Raw genomic sequence first — 19,365 nt, forward strand, 5'->3', positions numbered from 1 at the left:
CCCGGTGCAGTTGTGCATGGGGTGTGTTTGGAACATTTTGTCACCAGCCGACTCCAAAAGTCAGCCATTGCCCATCTCAGCCCAGAAAGCAGGTAGAACCACTTTTGTGGTGTCTTTCATCTGGCTACCGGGGCAATGTAACAACTACCAACGGAACTGAATTTGGCACCTTCCCCGGTGGAGTTGTGCATGGGGTGTGTTTGGAACACTTTGTCACCAGCCGAGTCCAAAAGTCAGCGATTCCCCATCTCAGCCCAGAAAGCAGGTAGAACCCCTTTTTTGGTGTCTTTCATCTGGCTACCGGGGCAGTGTAAGAACTACCAACAGAACTCCTTTCTGGCATCTTCCCCGGGGGAGTTGTGCATGCGGTGTGTTTGGAACATTTTGTCACCAGCCGAGTCCAAAAGTCAGCGATTCCCCATCTCAGCCCAGCAAGCAGGTAGAACCACTTTTGTGGTGTCTTTCAGCTGGCTACCGGGGCAATGTAAGAACTACCAACGGAACTGATTTTGGCACCTTCCCCGGTGGAGTTGTGCATGGGGTGTGTTTGGAACACTTTGTCACCAGCCGAGTCCAAAAGTCAGCGATTCCCCATCTCAGCCCAGAAAGCAGGTAGAACAACTTTTGTGGTGTCTTTCATCTGGCTACCGGGGCAGTGTAAGAACTACCAACAGAACTCCTTTCTGGCATCTTCCCCGGGGGAGTTGTGCATGCGGTGTGTTTGGAAGATTTTGTCACCAGCCGACTCCAAAAGTCAGCGATTCCCCATCTCAGCCAAGCAAGCAGGTAAAACCACTTTTGTGGTGTCTTTCAGCTGGCTACCGGGGCAGTGTAAGAACTACCAACAGAACTCCTTTCTGGCATCTTCCCCGGTGGAGTTGTGCATGGGGTGTGTTTGGAACATTTTGTCACCAGCCGACTCCAAAAGTCAGCGATTCCCCATCTTAGCCCAGAAAGTAGGTAGAACCCCTTTTTTGGTGTCTTTCATCTGGCTACCGGGGCAGTGGAAGAACTACCAACAGAACTCCTTTCTGGCACCTTCCCCGGGGGAGTTGTGCATGGGGTGTCTTTGGAACATTTTGTCACCAGCCGACTCCAAAAGTCAGCGATTCCCCATCTCAGCCCAGAAAGAAGGTAAAACAACTTTTGTGGTGTCTTTCATCTGGCTACCGGGGCAGTGGAAGAACTACCAACAGAACTCCTTTCTGGCACCTTCCCCGGGGGAGTTGTGCATGGGGTGTCTTTGGAACATTTTGTCACCAGCCGACTCCAAAAGTCAGCCATTGCCCATCTCAGCCCAGCAAGCAGGTAGAACCACTTTTGTGGTGTCTTTCATCTGGCTACCGGGGCAATGTAAGAACTACCAACGGAACTGATTTTGGCACCTTCCCCGGTGGAGTTGTGCATGGGGTGTGTTTGGAACACTTTGTCACCAGCCGAGTCCAAAAGTCAGCTATTCCCCATCTCAGCCCAGCAAGCAGGTAGAACAACTTTTGTGGTGTCTTTCAGCTGGCTACCGGGGCAGTGGAAGAACTACCAACAGAACTCCTTTCTGGCACCTTCCCCGGTGCAGTTGTGCATGGGGTGTGTTTGGAACACTTTGTCACCAGCCGAGTCCAAAAGTCAGCGATTCCCCATCTCAGCCCAGAAAGCAGGTAGAACCACTTTTGTGGTGTCTTTCATCTGGCTACCGCGGCAGTGTAAGAACTACCAACAGAACTTCTTTCTGGCATCTTCCCCGGGGGAGTTGTGCATGGGGTGTGTTTGGAAGATTTTGTCACCAGCCGACTCCAAAAGTCAGCCATTGCCCATCTCAGCCCAGCAAGCAGGTAGAACCACTTTTGGGGTGTCTTTCATCTGGCTACCGAGGCAGTGTAAGAACTACCAACAGAACTCCTTTCTGGCACCTTCCCCGGTGCAGTTGTGCATGGGGTGTGTTTGGAACACTTTGTCACCAGCCGAGTCCAAAAGTCAGCGATTCCCCATCTCAGCCCAGAAAGCAGATAGAACCACTTTTGTGGTGTCTTTCATCTGGCTACCGGGGCAGTGGAAGAACTACCAACAGAACCACTTTCTGGCACCTTCCCCGGTGGAGTTGTGCATGGGGTGTCTTTGGAACATTTTGTCACCAGCCGACTCCAAAAGTCAGCGATTCCCCATCTCAGCCCAGAAAGCTGGTAGAACAACTTTTGTGGTGTCTTTCATCTGGCTACCGGGGCAGTGTAAGAACTACCAACAGAACTCCTTTCTGGCACCTTCCCCGGGGGAGTTGTTCATGGGGTGTGTTTGGAACATTTTGTCACCAGCCGAGTCCAAAAGTCAGCGATTCCCCATCTCAGCCCAGAAAGCAGGTAGAACAACTTTTGTGGTGTCTTTCAGCTGGCTACCGGGGCAGTGTAAGAACTACCAACAGAACTCCTTTCTGGCATCTTCCCCGGGGGAGTTGTGCATGGGGTGTGTTTGGAACATTTTGTCACCAGCCGAGTCCAAAAGTCAGCGATTCCCCATCTCAGCCCAGCAAGCAGGTAGAACAACTTTTGTGGTGTCTTTCATCTGGCTACCGGGGCAGTGGAAGAACTACCAACAGAACTCCTTTCTGGCACCTTCCCCGGTGGATTTGTGCATGGGGTGTGTTTGGAACACTTTGTCACCAGCCGACTCCAAAAGTCAGCGATTCCCCATCTTAGCCCAGAAAGTAGGTAGAACCCCTTTTTTGGTGTCTTTCAGCTGGCTACCGCGGCAGTGTAAGAACTACCAACAGAACTCCTTTCTGGCATCTTCCCCGGGGGAGTTGTGCATGGGGTGTGTTTGGAACATTTTGTCACCAGCCGACTCCAAAAGTCAGCCATTGCCCATCTCAGCCCAGCAAGCAGGTAGAACCACTTTTGTGGTGTCTTTCATCTGGCTACCGGGGCAATGTAACAACTACCAACGGAACTGATTTTGGCATCTTCCCCGGTGGAGTTGTGCATGGGGTGTGTTTGGAACATTTTGTCACCAGCCGACTCCAAAAGTCTGCGATTCCCCATCTCAGCCCAGCAAGCAGGTAGAACCCCTTTTTTGGTGTCTTTCAGCTGGCTACCGGGGCAGTGTAACAACTACCAACGGAACTGATTTTGGCACCTTCCCCGGTGGAGTTGTGCATGGGGTGTGTTTGGATCATTTTGTCACAGGCCGACTCCAAAAGTCTGCGATTCCCCATCTCAGCCCAGCAAGCAGGTAGAACCACTTTTGTGGTGTCTTTCATCTGGCTACCGGGGCAATGTAACAACTACCAAGGGAACTGATTTTGGCACCTTCCCCGGTGGAGTTGTGCATGGGGTGTGTTTGGAACATTTTGTCACCAGCCGAGTCCAAAAGTCAGCGATTCCCCATCTCAGCCCAGAAAGCAGGTAGAACCACTTTTGTGGTGTCTTTCATCTGGCTACCGGGGCAGTGTAACAACTACCAACGGAACTGATTTTGGCACCTTCCCCGGTGGAGTTGTGCATGGGGTGTGTTTGGATCATTTTGTCACAGGCCGACTCCAAAAGTCTGCGATTCCCCATCTAAGCCCAGAAAGCAGGTAGAACCACTTTTGTGGTGTCTTTCAGCTGGCTACCGGGGCAGTGTAAGAACTACCAACAGAACTCCTTTCTGGCACCTTCCCCGGTGCAGTTGTGCATGGGGTGTGTTTGGAACACTTTGTCACCAGCCGAGTCCAAAAGTCAGCGATTCCCCATCTCAGCCCAGAAAGCAGGTAGAACCACTTTTGTGGTGTCTTTCAGCTGGCTACCGCGGCAGTGTAAGAACTACCAACCGAACTTCTTTCTGGCATCTTCCCCGGGGGAGTTGTGCATGGGGTGTGTTTGGAAGATTTTGTCATCAGCCGAGTCCAAAAGTCAGCGATTCCCCATCTCAGCCCAGCAAGCAGGTAGAACCACTTTTGTGGTGTCTTTCAGCTGGCTACCGGGGCAATGTAAGAACTACCAACGGAACTGATTTTGGCACCTTCCCCGGTGGAGTTGTGTATGGGGTGTGTTTGGAACACTTTGTCACCAGCCGACTCCAAAAGTCAGCCATTGCCCATCTCAGCCCAGCAAGCAGGTAGAACCACTTTTGTGGTGTCTTTCAGCTGGCTACCGGGGCAGTGTAAGAACTACCAACAGAACTCCTTTCTGGCACCTTCCCCGGTGCAGTTGTGCATGGGGTGTGTTTGGAACATTTTGTCACCAGCCGACTCCAAAAGTCAGCGATTCCCCATCTTAGCCCAGAAAGTAGGTAGAACCACTTTTGTGGTGTCTTTCATCTGGCTACCGGGGCAGTGTAAGAACTACCAACAGAACTCCTTTCTGGCATCTTCCCCGGGGGAGTTGTGCATGCGGTGTGTTTGGAACATTTTGTCACCAGCCGACTCCAAAAGTCAGCCATTGCCCATCTCAGCCCAGCAAGCAGGTAGAACCACTTTTGTGGTGTCTTTCAGCTGGCTACCGGGGCAATGTAACAACTACCAACGGAACTGATTTGGGCATCTTCCCCGGTGGAGTTGTGCATGGGGTGTGTTTGGATCATTTTGTCACAGGCCGACTCCAAAAGTCTGCGATTTCCCATCTCAGCCCAGAAAGCAGGTAGAACCACTTTTGTGGTGTCTTTCATCTGGCTACCGGGGCAGTGGAATAACTACCAACAGAACTCCTTTCTGGCACCTTCCCCGGTGCAGTTGTGCATGGGGTGTGTTTGGAACATTTTGTCACCAGCCGACTCCAAAAGTCAGCGATTCCCCATCTTAGCCCAGAAAGTAGGTAGAACCCCTTTTTTGGTGTCTTTCAGCTGGCTACCGGGGCAGTGTAAGAACTACCAACAGAACTCCTTTCTGGCATCTTCCCCGGGGGAGTTGTGCATGGGGTGTGTTTGGAAGATTTTGTCATCAGCCGAGTCCAAAAGTCAGCGATTCCCCATCTCAGCCCAGAAAGCAGGTAGAACAACTTTTGTGGTGTCTTTCAGCTGGCTACCGGGGCAGTGGAATAACTACCAACAGAACTCCTTTCTGGCACCTTCCCCGGTGGAGTTGTGCATGGGGTGTGTTTGGAACGTTTTGTCTCCGGCCAACTCCAAAAGTCAGCGATTCCCCATCTTAGCCCAGAAAGTAGGTAGAACCCCTTTTTTGGTGTCTTTCATCTGGCTACCGGGGCAATGTAACAACTACCAACGGAACTGATTTTGGCACCTTCCCCGGTGGAGTTGTGCATGGGGTGTGTTTGGAACACTTTGTCACCAGCCGAGTCCAAAAGTCAGCGATTCCCCATCTCAGCCCAGAAAGCAGGTAGAACCACTTTTGTGGTGTCTTTCATCTGGCTACCGGGGCAGTGGAAGAACTACCAACAGAACTCCTTTCTGGCACCTTCCCCGGGGGAGTTGTGCATGGGGTGTCTTTGGAACATTTTGTCACCAGCCGACTCCAAAAGTCAGCCATTGCCCATCTCAGCCCAGCAAGCAGGTAGAACCACTTTTGTGGTGTCTTTCATCTGGCTACCGGGGCAGTGTAAGAACTACCAACAGAACTCCTTTCTGGCATCTTCCCCGGGGGAGTTGTGCATGGGGTGTGTTTGGAACATTTTGTCACCAGCCGAGTCCAAAAGTCAGCGATTCCCCATCTCAGCCCAGAAAGCAGGTAGAACCACTTTTGTGGTGTCTTTCATCTGGCTACCGGGGCAGTGTAAGAACTACCAACAGAACTCCTTTCTGGCACCTTCCCCGGGGGAGTTGTGCATGGGGTGTGTTTGGAACATTTTGTCACCAGCCGACAACAAAAGTCAGCGATTCCCCATCTTAGCCCAGAAAGTAGGTAGAACCCCTTTTTTGGTGTCTTTCATCTGGCTACCGGGGCAGTGTAAGAACTACCAACAGAACTCCTTTCTGGCATCTTCCCCGGTGCAGTTGTGCATGGGGTGTGTTTGGAACATTTTGTCACCAGCCGACTCCAAAAGTCAGCCATTGCCCATCTCAGCCCAGCAAGCAGGTAGAACCACTTTTGTGGTGTCTTTCAGCTGGCTACCGGGGCAGTGTAAGAACTACCAACAGAACTCCTTTCTGGCATCTTCCCCGGTGGAGTTGTGCATGGGGTGTGTTTGGAACATTTTGTCACCAGCCGAGTCCAAAAGTCAGCGATTCCCCATCTCAGCCCAGCAAGCAGGTAGAACCCCTTTTTTGATGTCTTTCAGCTGGCTACCACGGCAGTGTAAGAACTACCAACAGAACTCCTTTCTGGCATCTTCCCCGGGGGAGTTGTGCATGGGGTGTGTTTGGAACATTTTGTCACCAGCCGACTCCAAAAGTCAGCCATTGCCCATCTCAGCCCAGAAAGCAGGTAGAACCACTTTTGTGGTGTCTTTCATCTGGCTACCGGGGCAATGTAACAACTACCAACGGAACTGATTTTGGCATCTTCCCCGGTGGAGTTGTGCATGGGGTGTGTTTGGAACATTTTGTCATCAGCCGACTCCAAAAGTCTGCGATTCCCCATCTCAGCCCAGAAAGCAGGTAGAACCACTTTTGTGGTGTCTTTCAGCTGGCTACCGGGGCAGTGTAACAACTACCAACGGAACTGATTTTGGCACCTTCCCCGGTGGAGTTGTGCATGGGGTGTGTTTGGATCATTTTGTCACAGGCCGACTCCAAAAGTCTGCGATTCCCCATCTCAGCCCAGCAAGCAGGTAGAACCACTTTTGTGGTGTCTTTCATCTGGCTACCGGGGCAGTGTAACAACTACCAACGGAACTGATTTTGGCACCTTCCCCGGTGGAGTTGTGCATGGGGTGTGTTTGAAACATTTTGTCACCAGCCGACTCCAAAAGTCAGCGATTCCCCATCTAAGCCCAGAAAGCAGGTAGAACCACTTTTGTGGTGTCTTTCAGCTGGCTACCGCGGCAGTGTAAGAACTACCAACGGAACTCCTTTCTGGCACCTTCCCCGGGGGAGTTGTGCATGGGGTGTGTTTGGAACATTTTGTCATCAGCCGACTCCAAAAGTCTGCGATTCCCCATCTCAGCCCAGAAAGCAGGTAGAACAACTTTTGTGGTGTCTTTCAGCTGGCTACCGGGGCAGTGTAACAACTACCAACGGAACTGATTTTGGCACCTTCCCCGGTGGAGTTCTGCATGGGGTGTGTTTGGATCATTTTGTCACAGGCCGACTCCAAAAGTCTGCCATTCCCCATCTCAGCCCAGAAAGCAGGTAGAACCACTTTTGTGGTGTCTTTCAGCTGGCTACCGGGGCAGTGTAAGAACTACCAACAGAACTCCTTTCTGGCACCTTCCCCGGTGCAGTTGTGCATGGGGTGTGTTTGGAACACTTTGTCACCAGCCGAGTCCAAAAGTCAGCGATTCCCCATCTCAGCCCAGAAAGCAGGTAGAACCACTTTTGTGGTGTCTTTCAGCTGGCTACCGCGGCAGTGTAAGAACTACCAACAGAACTTCTTTCTGGCATCTTCCCCGGGGGAGTTGTGCATGGGGTGTGTTTTGAAGATTTTGTCTTCAGCCGACTCCAAAAGTCTGCGATTTCCCATCTCAGCCCAGCAAGCAGGTAGAACCACTTTTGTGGTGTCTTTCATCTGGCTACCGGGGCAATGTAACAACTACCAACGGAACTGATTTGGGCATCTTCCCCGGTGGAGTTGTGCATGGGGTGTGTTTGGATCATTTTGTCACAGGCCGACTCCAAAAGTCTGCGATTTCCCATCTCAGCCCAGAAAGCAGGTAGAACCACTTTTGTGGTGTCTTTCATGTGGCTACCGCGGCAGTGGAAGAACTACCAACAGAACTCCTTTCTGGCATCTTCCCCGGGGGAGTTGTGCATGGGGTGTGTTTGGAACATTTTGTCACCAGCCGAGTCCAAAAGTCAGCGATTCCCCATCTCAGCCCAGAAAACAGGTAGAACAACTTTTGTGGTGTCTTTCAACTGGCTACCGGGGCAGTGGAAGAACTACCAACAGAACTCCTTTCTGGCATCTTCCCCGGGGGAGTTGTGCATGGGGTGTGTTTGGAACACTTTGTCACCAGCCGAGTCCAAAAGTCAGCGATTCCCCATCTCAGCCCAGAAAGCAGGTAGAACCACTTTTGTGGTGTCTTTCATCTGGCTACCGGGGCAGTGGAAGAACTACCAACAGAACTCCTTTCTGGCACCTTCCCCGGGGGAGTTGTGCATGGGGTGTGTTTGGAACGTTTTGTCTCCGGCCGACTCCAAAAGTCAGCGATTCCCCATCTTAGCCCAGCAAGCAGGTAGAACCCCTTTTTTGGTGTCTTTCAGCTGGCTACCGGGGCAGTGTAAGAACTACCAACAGAACTCCTTTCTGGCATCTTCCCCGGTGCAGTTGTGCATGGGGTGTGTTTGGAACATTTTGTCACCAGCCGACTCCAAAAGTCAGCCATTGCCCATCTCAGCCCAGCAAGCAGGTAGAACCACTTTTGGGGTGTCTTTCATCTGGCTACCGGGGCAATGTAACAACTACCAACGGAACTGATTTTGGCACCTTCCCCGGTGGAGTTGTGCATGGGGTGTGTTTGGAACACTTTGTCACCAGCCGAGTCCAAAAGTCAGCTATTCCCCATCTCAGCCCAGAAAGCAGGTAGAACCACTTTTGTGGTGTCTTTCAGCTGGCTACCGGGGCAGTGTAAGAACTACCAACAGAACTCCTTTCTGGCATCTTCCCCGGGGGTGTTGTGCATGGGGTGTGTTTGGAACATTTTGTCACCAGCCGAGTCCAAAAGTCAGCGATTCCCCATCTTAGCCCAGAAAGTAGGTAGAACAACTTTTGTGGTGTCTTTCAGCTGGCTACCGGGGCAGTGGAAGAACTACCAACAGTACTCCTTTCTGGCACCTTCCCCGGGGGAGTTGTGCATGGGGTGTGTTTGGAACATTTTGTCACCAGCCGACTCCAAAAGTCAGCCATTGCCCATCTCAGCCCAGCAAGCAGGTAGAACCACTTTTGTGGTGTCTTTCATCTGGCTACCGGGGCAATGTAAGAACTACCAACGGAACTGATTTTGGCACCTTCCCCGGTGGAGTTGTGCATGGGGTGTGTTTGGAACACTTTGTCACCAGCCGAGTCCAAAAGTCAGCTATTCCCCATCTCAGCCCAGAAAGCAGGTAGAACAACTTTTGTGGTGTCTTTCAGCTGGCTACCGGGGCAGTGGAAGAACTACCAACAGAACTCCTTTCTGGCACCTTCCCCGGTGCAGTTGTGCATGGGGTGTGTTTGGAACATTTTGTCACCAGCCGACTCCAAAAGTCAGCCATTGCCCATCTCAGCCCAGCAAGCAGGTAGAACCACTTTTGTGGTGTCTTTCATCTGGCTACCGGGGCAATGTAACAACTACCAACGGAACTGATTTTGGCATCTTCCCCGGTGGAGTTGTGCATGGGGTGTGTTTGGAACATTTTGTCACCAGCCGACTCCAAAAGTCTGCGATTCCCCATCTCAGCCCAGCAAGCAGGTAGAACCCCTTTTTTGGTGTCTTTCAGCTGGCTACCGGGGCAGTGTATCAACTACCAACGGAACTGATTTTGGCACCTTCCCCGGTGGAGTTGTGCATGGGGTGTGTTTGGATCATTTTGTCACAGGCCGACTCCAAAAGTCTGCGATTCCCCATCTAAGCCCAGAAAGCAGGTAGAACCACTTTTGTGGTGTCTTTCAGCTGGCTACCGCGGCAGTGTAAGAACTACCAACAGAACTTCTTTCTGGCATCTTCCCCGGGGGAGTTGTGCATGGGGTGTGTTTGGAAGATTTTGTCATCAGCCGACTCCAAAAGTCAGCGATTCCCCATCTCAGCCCAGCAAGCAGGTAGAACCACTTTTGTGGTGTCTTTCAGCTGGCTACCGGGGCAATGTAAGAACTACCAACGGAACTGATTTTGGCACCTTCCCCGGTGGAGTTGTGTATGGGGTGTGTTTGGAACACTTTGTCACCAGCCGAGTCCAAAAGTCAGCGATTCCCCATCTCAGCCCAGAAAGCAGGTAGAACCACTTTTGTGGTGTCTTTCAGCTGGCTACCGCGGCAGTGTAAGAACTACCAACAGAACTTCTTTCTGGCATCTTCCCCGGGGGAGTTGTGCATGGGGTGTGTTTGGAAGATTTTGTCATCAGCCGACTCCAAAAGTCAGCGATTCCCCATCTCAGCCCAGCAAGCAGGTAGAACCACTTTTGTGGTGTCTTTCAGCTGGCTACCGGGGCAATGTAAGAACTACCAACGGAACTGATTTTGGCACCTTCCCCGGTGGAGTTGTGTATGGGGTGTGTTTGGAACACTTTGTCACCAGCCGAGTCCAAAAGTCAGCTATTCCCCATCTCAGCCCAGAAAGCAGGTAGAACCACTTTTGTGGTGTCTTTCAGCTGGCTACCGCGGCAGTGGAAGAACTACCAACAGAACTCCTTTCTGGCATCTTCCCCGGGGGTGTTGTGCATGGGGTGTGTTTGGAACATTTTGTCACCAGCCGAGTCCAAAAGTCAGCGATTCCCCATCTCAGCCCAGAAAGCAGGTAGAACAACTTTTGTGGTGTCTTTCATCTGGCTACCGGGGCAGTGGAAGAACTACCAACAGTACCACTTTCTGGCACCTTCCCCAGTGGAGTTGTGCATGGGGTGTCTTTGGAACATTTTGTCACCAGCCGACAACAAAAGTCAGCGATTCCCCATCTCAGCCCAGAAAGCTGGTAGAACAACTTTTGTGGTGTCTTTCATCTGGCTACCGGGGCAGTGTAAGAACTACCAACAGAACTCCTTTCTGGCACCTTCCCCGGGGGAGTTGTTCATGGGGTGTGTTTGGAACATTTTGTCACCAGCCGACTCCAAAAGTCAGCGATTCCCCATCTCAGCCCAGAAAGCAGGTAGAACAACTTTTGTGGTGTCTTTCATCTGGCTACCGGGGCAGTGGAAGAACTACCAACAGAACTCCTTTCTGGCATCTTCCCCGGGGGAGTTGTGCATGGGGTGTGTTTGGAACATTTTGTCACCAGCCGAGTCCAAAAGTCAGCGATTCCCCATCTCAGCCCAGCAAGCAGGTAGAACAACTTTTGTGGTGTCTTTCATCTGGCTACGGGGGCAGTGGAAGAACTACCAACAGAACTCCTTTCTGGCACCTTCCCCGGTGGAGTTGTGCATGGGGTGTGTTTGGAACATTTTGTCACCAGCCGACTCCAAAAGTCAGCGATTCCCCATCTTAGCCCAGAAAGTAGGTAGAACCCCTTTTTTGGTGTCTTTCATCTGGCTACCGGGGCAGTGTAAGAACTACCAACAGAACTCCTTTCTGGCATCTTCCCCGGGGGAGTTGTGCATGGGGTGTGTTTGGAACATTTTGTCACCAGCCGAGTCCAAAAGTCAGCCATTGCCCATCTCAGCCCAGCAAGCAGGTAGAACCACTTTTGTGGTGTCTTTCAGCTGGCTACCGCGGCAGTGTAAGAACTACCAACAGAACTCCTTTCTGGCATCTTCCCCGGTGGAGTTGTGCATGGGGTGTGTTTGGAACATTTTGTCACCAGCCGACTCCAAAAGTCAGCCATTGCCCATCTCAGCCCAGCAAGCAGGTAGAACAACTTTTGTGGTGTCTTTCATCTGGCTACCGGGGCAGTGTAAGAACTACCAACAGAACTCCTTTCTGGCATCTTCCCCGGTGGAGTTGTGCATGGGGTGTGTTTGGAACATTTTGTCACCAGCCGACTCCAAAAGTCTGCGATTCCCCATCTCAGCCCAGAAAGCAGGTAGAACAACTTTTGTGGTGTCTTTCAGCTGGCTACCGGGGCAGTGTAACAACTACCAACGGAACTGATTTTGGCACCTTCCCCGGTGGAGTTGTGCATGGGGTGCGTTTGGATCATTTTGTCACAGGCCGACTCCAAAAGTCTGCGATTCCCCATCTCAGCCCAGCAAGCAGGTAGAACCACTTTTGTGGTGTCTTTCAGCTGGCTACCGCGGCAATGTAACAACTACCAACGGAACTGATTTTGGCACCTTCCCCGGTGGAGTTGTGCATGGGGTGTGTTTGGAACATTTTGTCACCAGCCGACTCCAAAAGTCAGCGATTCCCCATCTCAGCCCAGAAAGCAGGTAGAACCACTTTTGTGGTGTCTTTCATCTGGCTACCGGGGCAATGTAACAACTACCAACGGAACTGATTTTGGCATCTTCCCCGGTGGAGTTGTGCATGGGGTGTGTTTGGAACATTTTGTCATCAGCCGACTCCAAAAGTCTGCGATTCCCCATCTCAGCCCAGAAAGCAGGTAGAACAACTTTTGTGGTGTCTTTCAGCTGGCTACCGGGGCAGTGTAACAACTACCAACGGAACTGATTTTGGCACCTTCCCCGGTGGAGTTGTGCATGGGGTGTGTTTGGATCATTTTGTCACAGGCCGACTCCAAAAGTCTGCCATTCCCCATCTCAGCCCAGAAAGCAGGTAGAACCACTTTTGTGGTGTCTTTCAGCTGGCTACCGCGGCAGTGGAAGAACTACCAACAGAACTCCTTTCTGGCACCTTCCCCGGTGCAGTTGTGCATGGGGTGTGTTTGGAACACTTTGTCACCAGCCGAGTCCAAAAGTCAGCGATTCCCCATCTCAGCCCAGAAAGCAGGTAGAACCACTTTTGTGGTGTCTTTCATCTGGCTACCGGGGCAGTGTAAGAACTACCAACAGAACTTCTTTCTGGCATCTTCCCCGGGGGAGTTGTGCATGGGGTGTGTTTGGATCATTTTGTCATCAGCCGACTCCAAAAGTCTGCGATTTCCCATCTCAGCCCAGAAAGCAGGTAGAACCACTTTTGTGGTGTCTTTCAGCTGGCTACCGCGGCAGTGTAAGAACTACCAACAGAACTCCTTTCTGGCACCTTCCCCGGTGCAGTTGTGCATGGGGTGTGTTTGGATCATTTTGTCACAGGCCGACTCCAAAAGTCTGCGATTTCCCATCTCAGCCCAGAAAGCAGGTAGAACCACTTTTGTGGTGTCTTTCAGCTGGCTACCGGGGCAGTGGAAGAACTACCAACAGAACTCCTTTCTGGCATCTTCCCCGGGGGAGTTGTGCATGGGGTGTGTTTGGAACATTTTGTCACCAGCCGAGTCCAAAAGTCAGCGATTCCCCATCTCAGCCCAGAAAACAGGTAGAACAACTTTTGTGGTGTCTTTCATCTGGCTACCGGGGCAGTGGAAGAAGTACCAACAGAACTCCTTTCTGGCATCTTCCCCGGTGCAGTTGTGCATGGGGTGTGTTTGGAACACTTTGTCACCAGCCGAGTCCAAAAGTCAGCGATTCCCCATCTCAGCCCAGAAAGCAGGTAGAACAACTTTTGTGGTGTCTTTCATCTGGCTACCGGGGCAGTGGAATAACTACCAACAGAACTCCTTTCTGGCACCTTCCCCGGTGGAGTTGTGCATGGGGTGTGTTTGGAACGTTTTGTCTCCGGCCGACTCCAAAAGTCAGCGATTCCCCATCTTAGCCCAGAAAGCAGGTAGAACCACTTTTGTGGTGTCTTTCATCTGGCTACCGGGGCAGTGTAAGAACTACCAACAGAACTCCTTTCTGGCATCTTCCCCGGGGGAGTTGTGCATGCGGTGTGTTTGGAACATTTTGTCACCAGCCGACTCCAAAAGTCAGCCATTGCCCATCTCAGCCCAGCAAGCAGGTAGAACCACTTTTGTGGTGTCTTTCAGCTGGCTACCGCGGCAGTGTAAGAACTACCAACAGAACTCCTTTCTGGCACCTTCCCCGGTGGAGTTGTGCATGGGGTGTGTTTGGAACATTTTGTCACCAGCCGACTCCCAAAGTCAGCGATTCCCCATCTCAGCCCAGAAAGTAGGTAGAACCCCTTTTTTGGTGTCTTTCAGCTGGCTACCGGGGCAGTGGAAGAACTACCAACAGAACTCCTTTCTGGCATCTTCCCCGGGGGAGTTGTGCATGGGGTGTGTTTGGAAGATTTTGTCATCAGCCGACTCCAAAAGTCTGCGATTCCCCATCTCAGCCCAGAAAGCAGGTAGAACAACTTTTGTGGTGTCTTTCAGCTGGCTACCGGGGCAGTGGAATAACTACCAACAGAACTCCTTTCTGGCACCTTCCCCGGTGGAGTTGTGCATGGGGTGTGTTTGGAACGTTTTGTCTCCGGCCGACTCCAAAAGTCAGCGATTCCCCATCTTAGCCCAGAAAGTAGGTAGAACCCCTTTTTTGGTGTCTTTCATCTGGCTACCGGGGCAATGTAACAACTACCAACGGAACTGATTTTGGCACCTTCCCCGGTGGAGTTGTGCATGGGGTGTGTTTGGAACACTTTGTCACCAGCCGAGTCCAAAAGTCAGCGATTCCCCATCTCAGCCCAGAAAGCAGGTAGAACAACTTTTGTGGTGTCTTTCATCTGGCTACCGGGGCAGTGTAAGAACTACCAACAGAACTCCTTTCTGGCATCTTCCCCGGGGGAGTTGTGCATGCGGTGTGTTTGGAACATTTTGTCACCAGCCGACTCCAAAAGTCAGCGATTCCCCATCTCAGCCAAGCAAGCAGGTAAAACCACTTTTGTGGTGTCTTTCAGCTGGCTACCGGGGCAGTGTAAGAACTACCAACAGAACTCCTTTCTGGCATCTTCCCCGGTGGAGTTGTGCATGGGGTGTGTTTGGAACATTTTGTCACCAGCCGACTCCAAAAGTCAGCGATTCCCCATCTTAGCCCAGAAAGTAGGTAGAACCCCTTTTTTGGTGTCTTTCAGCTGGCTACCGGGCAGTGTAAGAACTACCAACAGAACTCCTTTCTGGCATCTTCCCCGGTGCAGTTGTGCATGGGGTGTGTTTGGAACATTTTGTCACCAGCCAAGTCCAAAAGTCAGCTATTCCCCATCTCAGCCCAGAAAGCAGGTAGAACCACTTTTGTGGTGTCTTTCAGCTGGCTACCGGGGCAGTGTAAGAACTACCAACAGAACTCCTTTCTGGCATCTTCCCCGGGGTGTTGTGCATGGGGTGCGTTTGGAACATTTTGTCACCAGCCGACTCCAAAAGTCAGCGATTCCCCATCTCAGCCCAGAAAGAAGGTAAAACAACTTTTGTGGTGTCTTTCATCTGGCTACCGGGGCAGTGGAAGAACTACCAACAGAACTCCTTTCTGGCACCTTCCCCGGGGGAGTTGTGCATGGGGTGTCTTTGGAACATTTTGTCACCAGCCGACTCCAAAAGTCAGCCATTGCCCATCTCAGCCCAGCAAGCAGGTAGAACCACTTTTGTGGTGTCTTTCATCTGGCTACCGGGGCAATGTAAGAACTACCAACGGAACTGATTTTGGCACCTTCCCCGGTGGAGTTGTGCATGGGGTGTGTTTGGAACACTTTGTCACCAGCCGAGTCCAAAAGTCAGCTATTCCCCATCTCAGCCCAGAAAGCAGGTAGAACAACTTTTGTGGTGTCTTTCATCTGGCTACCGGGGCAGTGTAAGAACTACCAACAGAACTCCTTTCTGGCACCTTCCCCGGTGCAGTTGTGCATGGGGTGTGTTTGGAACACTTTGTCACCAGCCGAGTCCAAAAGTCAGCGATTCCCCATCTCAGCCCAGAAAGCAGGTAGAACCACTTTTGTGGTGTCTTTCAGCTGGCTACCGCGGCAGTGTAAGAACTACCAACAGAACTTCTTTCTGGCATCTTCCCCGGTGGAGTTGTGCATGGGGTGTGTTTGGAAGATTTTGTCACCAGCCGACTCCAAAAGTCAGCCATTGCCCATCTCAGCCCAGCAAGCAGGTAGAACCACTTTTGGGGTGTCTTTCATCTGGCTACCGAGGCAGTGTAAGAACTACCAACAGAACTCCTTTCTGGCACCTTCCCCGGTGCAGTTGTGCATGGGGTGTGTTTGGAACACTTTGTCACCAGCCGAGTCCAAAAGTCAGCGATTCCCCATCTCAGCCCAGAAAGCAGATAGAACCACTTTTGTGGTGTCTTTCATCTGGCTACCGGGGCAGTGTAACAACTACCAACAGAACTCCTTTCTGGCACCTTCCCCGGTGGAGTTGTGCATGGGGTGTCTTTGGAACATTTTGTCACCAGCCGACTCCAAAAGTCAGCGATTCCCCATCTCAGCCCAGAAAGCTGGTAGAACAACTTTTGTGGTGTCTTTCATCTGGCTACCGGGGCAGTGTAAGAACTACCAACAGAACTCCTTTCTGGCACCTTCCCCGGGGGAGTTGTTCATGGGGTGTGTTTGGAACATTTTGTCACCAGCCGACTCCAAAAGTCAGCGATTCCCCATCTCAGCCCAGAAAGCAGGTAGAACAACTTTTGTGGTGTCTTTCAGCTGGCTACCGGGGCAGTGGAAGAACTACCAACAGAACTCCTTTCTGGCATCTTCCCCGGGGGAGTTGTGCATGGGGTGTGTTTGGAACATTTTGTCACCAGCCGAGTCCAAAAGTCAGCGATTCCCCATCTCAGCCCAGCAAGCAGGTAGAACAACTTTTGTGGTGTCTTTCATCTGGCTACCGGGGCAGTGGAAGAACTACCAACAGAACTCCTTTCTGGCACCTTCCCCGGTGGAGTTGTGCATGGGGTGTGTTTGGAACACTTTGTCACCAGCCGACTCCAAAAGTCAGCGATTCCCCATCTTAGCCCAGAAAGCAGGTAGAACCACTTTTTTGGTGTCTTTCATCTGGCTACCGGGGCAGTGTAAGAACTACCAACAGAACTCCTTTCTGGCATCTTCCCCGGGGGAGTTGTGCATGGGGTGTGTTTGGAACATTTTGTCACCAGCCGAGTCCAAAAGTCAGCCATTGCCCATCTCAGCCCAGCAAGCAGGTAGAACCACTTTTGTGGTGTCTTTCAGCTGGCTACCGCGGCAGTGTAAGAACTACCAACAGAACTCCTTTCTGGCATCTTCCCCGGGGGAGTTGTGCATGGGGTGTGTTTGGAACATTTTGTCACCAGCCGACTCCAAAAGTCAGCCATTGCCCATCTCAGCCCAGCAAGCAGGTAGAACCACTTTTGTGGTGTCTTTCATCTGGCTACCGGGGCAATGTAACAACTACCAACGGAACTGATTTTGGCATCTTCCCCGGTGGAGTTGTGCATGGGGTGTGTTTGGAACATTTTGTCACCAGCCGACTCCAAAAGTCTGCGATTCCCCATCTCAGCCCAGCAAGCAGGTAGAACCCCTTTTTTGGTGTCTTTCAGCTGGCTACCGGGGCAGTGTATCAACTACCAACGGAACTGATTTTGGCACCTTCCCCGGTGGAGTTGTGCATGGGGTGTGTTTGGATCATTTTGTCACAGGCCGACTCCAAAAGTCTGCGATTCCCCATCTAAGCCCAGAAAGCAGGTAGAACCACTTTTGTGGTGTCTTTCAGCTGGCTACCGCGGCAGTGTAAGAACTACCAACAGAACTTCTTTCTGGCATCTTCCCCGGGGGAGTTGTGCATGGGGTGTGTTTGGAAGATTTTGTCATCAGCCGACTCCAAAAGTCAGCGATTCCCCATCTCAGCCCAGCAAGCAGGTAGAACCACTTTTGTGGTGTCTTTCAGCTGGCTACCGGGGCAATGTAAGAACTACCAACGGAACTGATTTTGGCACCTTCCCCGGTGGAGTTGTGTATGGGGTGTGTTTGGAACACTTTGTCACCAGCCGAGTCCAAAAGTCAGCGATTCCCCATCTCAGCCCAGAAAGCAGGTAGAACCACTTTTGTGGTGTCTTTCAGCTGGCTACCGCGGCAGTGTAAGAACTACCAACAGAACTTCTTTCTGGCATCTTCCCCGGGGGAGTTGTGCATGGGGTGTGTTTGGAAGATTTTGTCATCAGCCGACTCCAAAAGTCAGCGATTCCCCATCTCAGCCCAGCAAGCAGGTAGAACCACTTTTGTGGTGTCTTTCAGCTGGCTACCGGGGCAATGTAAGAACTACCAACGGAACTGATTTTGGCACCTTCCCCGGTGGAGTTGTGTATGGGGTGTGTTTGGAACACTTTGTCACCAGCCGAGTCCAAAAGTCAGCTATTCCCCATCTCAGCCCAGAAAGCAGGTAGAACCACTTTTGTGGTGTCTTTCAGCTGGCTACCGCGGCAGTGGAAGAACTACCAACAGAACTCCTTTCTGGCATCTTCCCCGGGGGTGTTGTGCATGGGGTGTGTTTGGAACATTTTGTCACCAGCCGAGTCCAAAAGTCAGCGATTCCCCATCTCAGCCCAGAAAGCAGGTAGAACAACTTTTGTGGTGTCTTTCATCTGGCTACCGGGGCAGTGGAAGAACTACCAACAGTACCACTTTCTGGCACCTTCCCCAGTGGAGTTGTGCATGGGGTGTCTTTGGAACATTTTGTCACCAGCCGACAACAAAAGTCAGCGATTCCCCATCTCAGCCCAGAAAGCTGGTAGAACAACTTTTGTGGTGTCTTTCATCTGGCTACCGGGGCAGTGTAAGAACTACCAACAGAACTCCTTTCTGGCACCTTCCCCGGGGGAGTTGTTCATGGGGTGTGTTTGGAACATTTTGTCACCAGCCGACTCCAAAAGTCAGCGATTCCCCATCTCAGCCCAGAAAGCAGGTAGAACAACTTTTGTGGTGTCTTTCATCTGGCTACCGGGGCAGTGGAAGAACTACCAACAGAACTCCTTTCTGGCATCTTCCCCGGGGGAGTTGTGCATGGGGTGTGTTTGGAACATTTTGTCACCAGCCGAGTCCAAAAGTCAGCGATTCCCCATCTCAGCCCAGCAAGCAGGTAGAACAACTTTTGTGGTGTCTTTCATCTGGCTACGGGGGCAGTGGAAGAACTACCAACAGAACTCCTTTCTGGCACCTTCCCCGGTGGAGTTGTGCATGGGGTGTGTTTGGAACATTTTGTCACCAGCCGACTCCAAAAGTCAGCGATTCCCCATCTTAGCCCAGAAAGTAGGTAGAACCCCTTTTTTGGTGTCTTTCATCTGGCTACCGGGGCAGTGTAAGAACTACCAACAGAACTCCTTTCTGGCATCTTCCCCGGGGGAGTTGTGCATGGGGTGTGTTTGGAACATTTTGTCACCAGCCGAGTCCAAAAGTCAGCCATTGCCCATCTCAGCCCAGCAAGCAGGTAGAACCACTTTTGTGGTGTCTTTCAGCTGGCTACCGCGGCAGTGTAAGAACTACCAACAGAACTCCTTTCTGGCATCTTCCCCGGTGGAGTTGTGCATGGGGTGTGTTTGGAACATTTTGTCACCAGCCGACTCCAAAAGTCAGCCATTGCCCATCTCAGCCCAGCAAGCAGGTAGAACAACTTTTGTGGTGTCTTTCATCTGGCTACCGGGGCAGTGTAAGAACTACCAACAGAACTCCTTTCTGGCATCTTCCCCGGTGGAGTTGTGCATGGGGTGTGTTTGGAACATTTTGTCACCAGCCGACTCCAAAAGTCTGCGATTCCCCATCTCAGCCCA

The sequence above is a fragment of the Falco punctatus genome, assembly GCF_963210335.1.
Source record: "Falco punctatus genome assembly, contig: scaffold_39, whole genome shotgun sequence".
NCBI lineage: Eukaryota > Metazoa > Chordata > Aves > Falconiformes > Falconidae > Falco > Falco punctatus.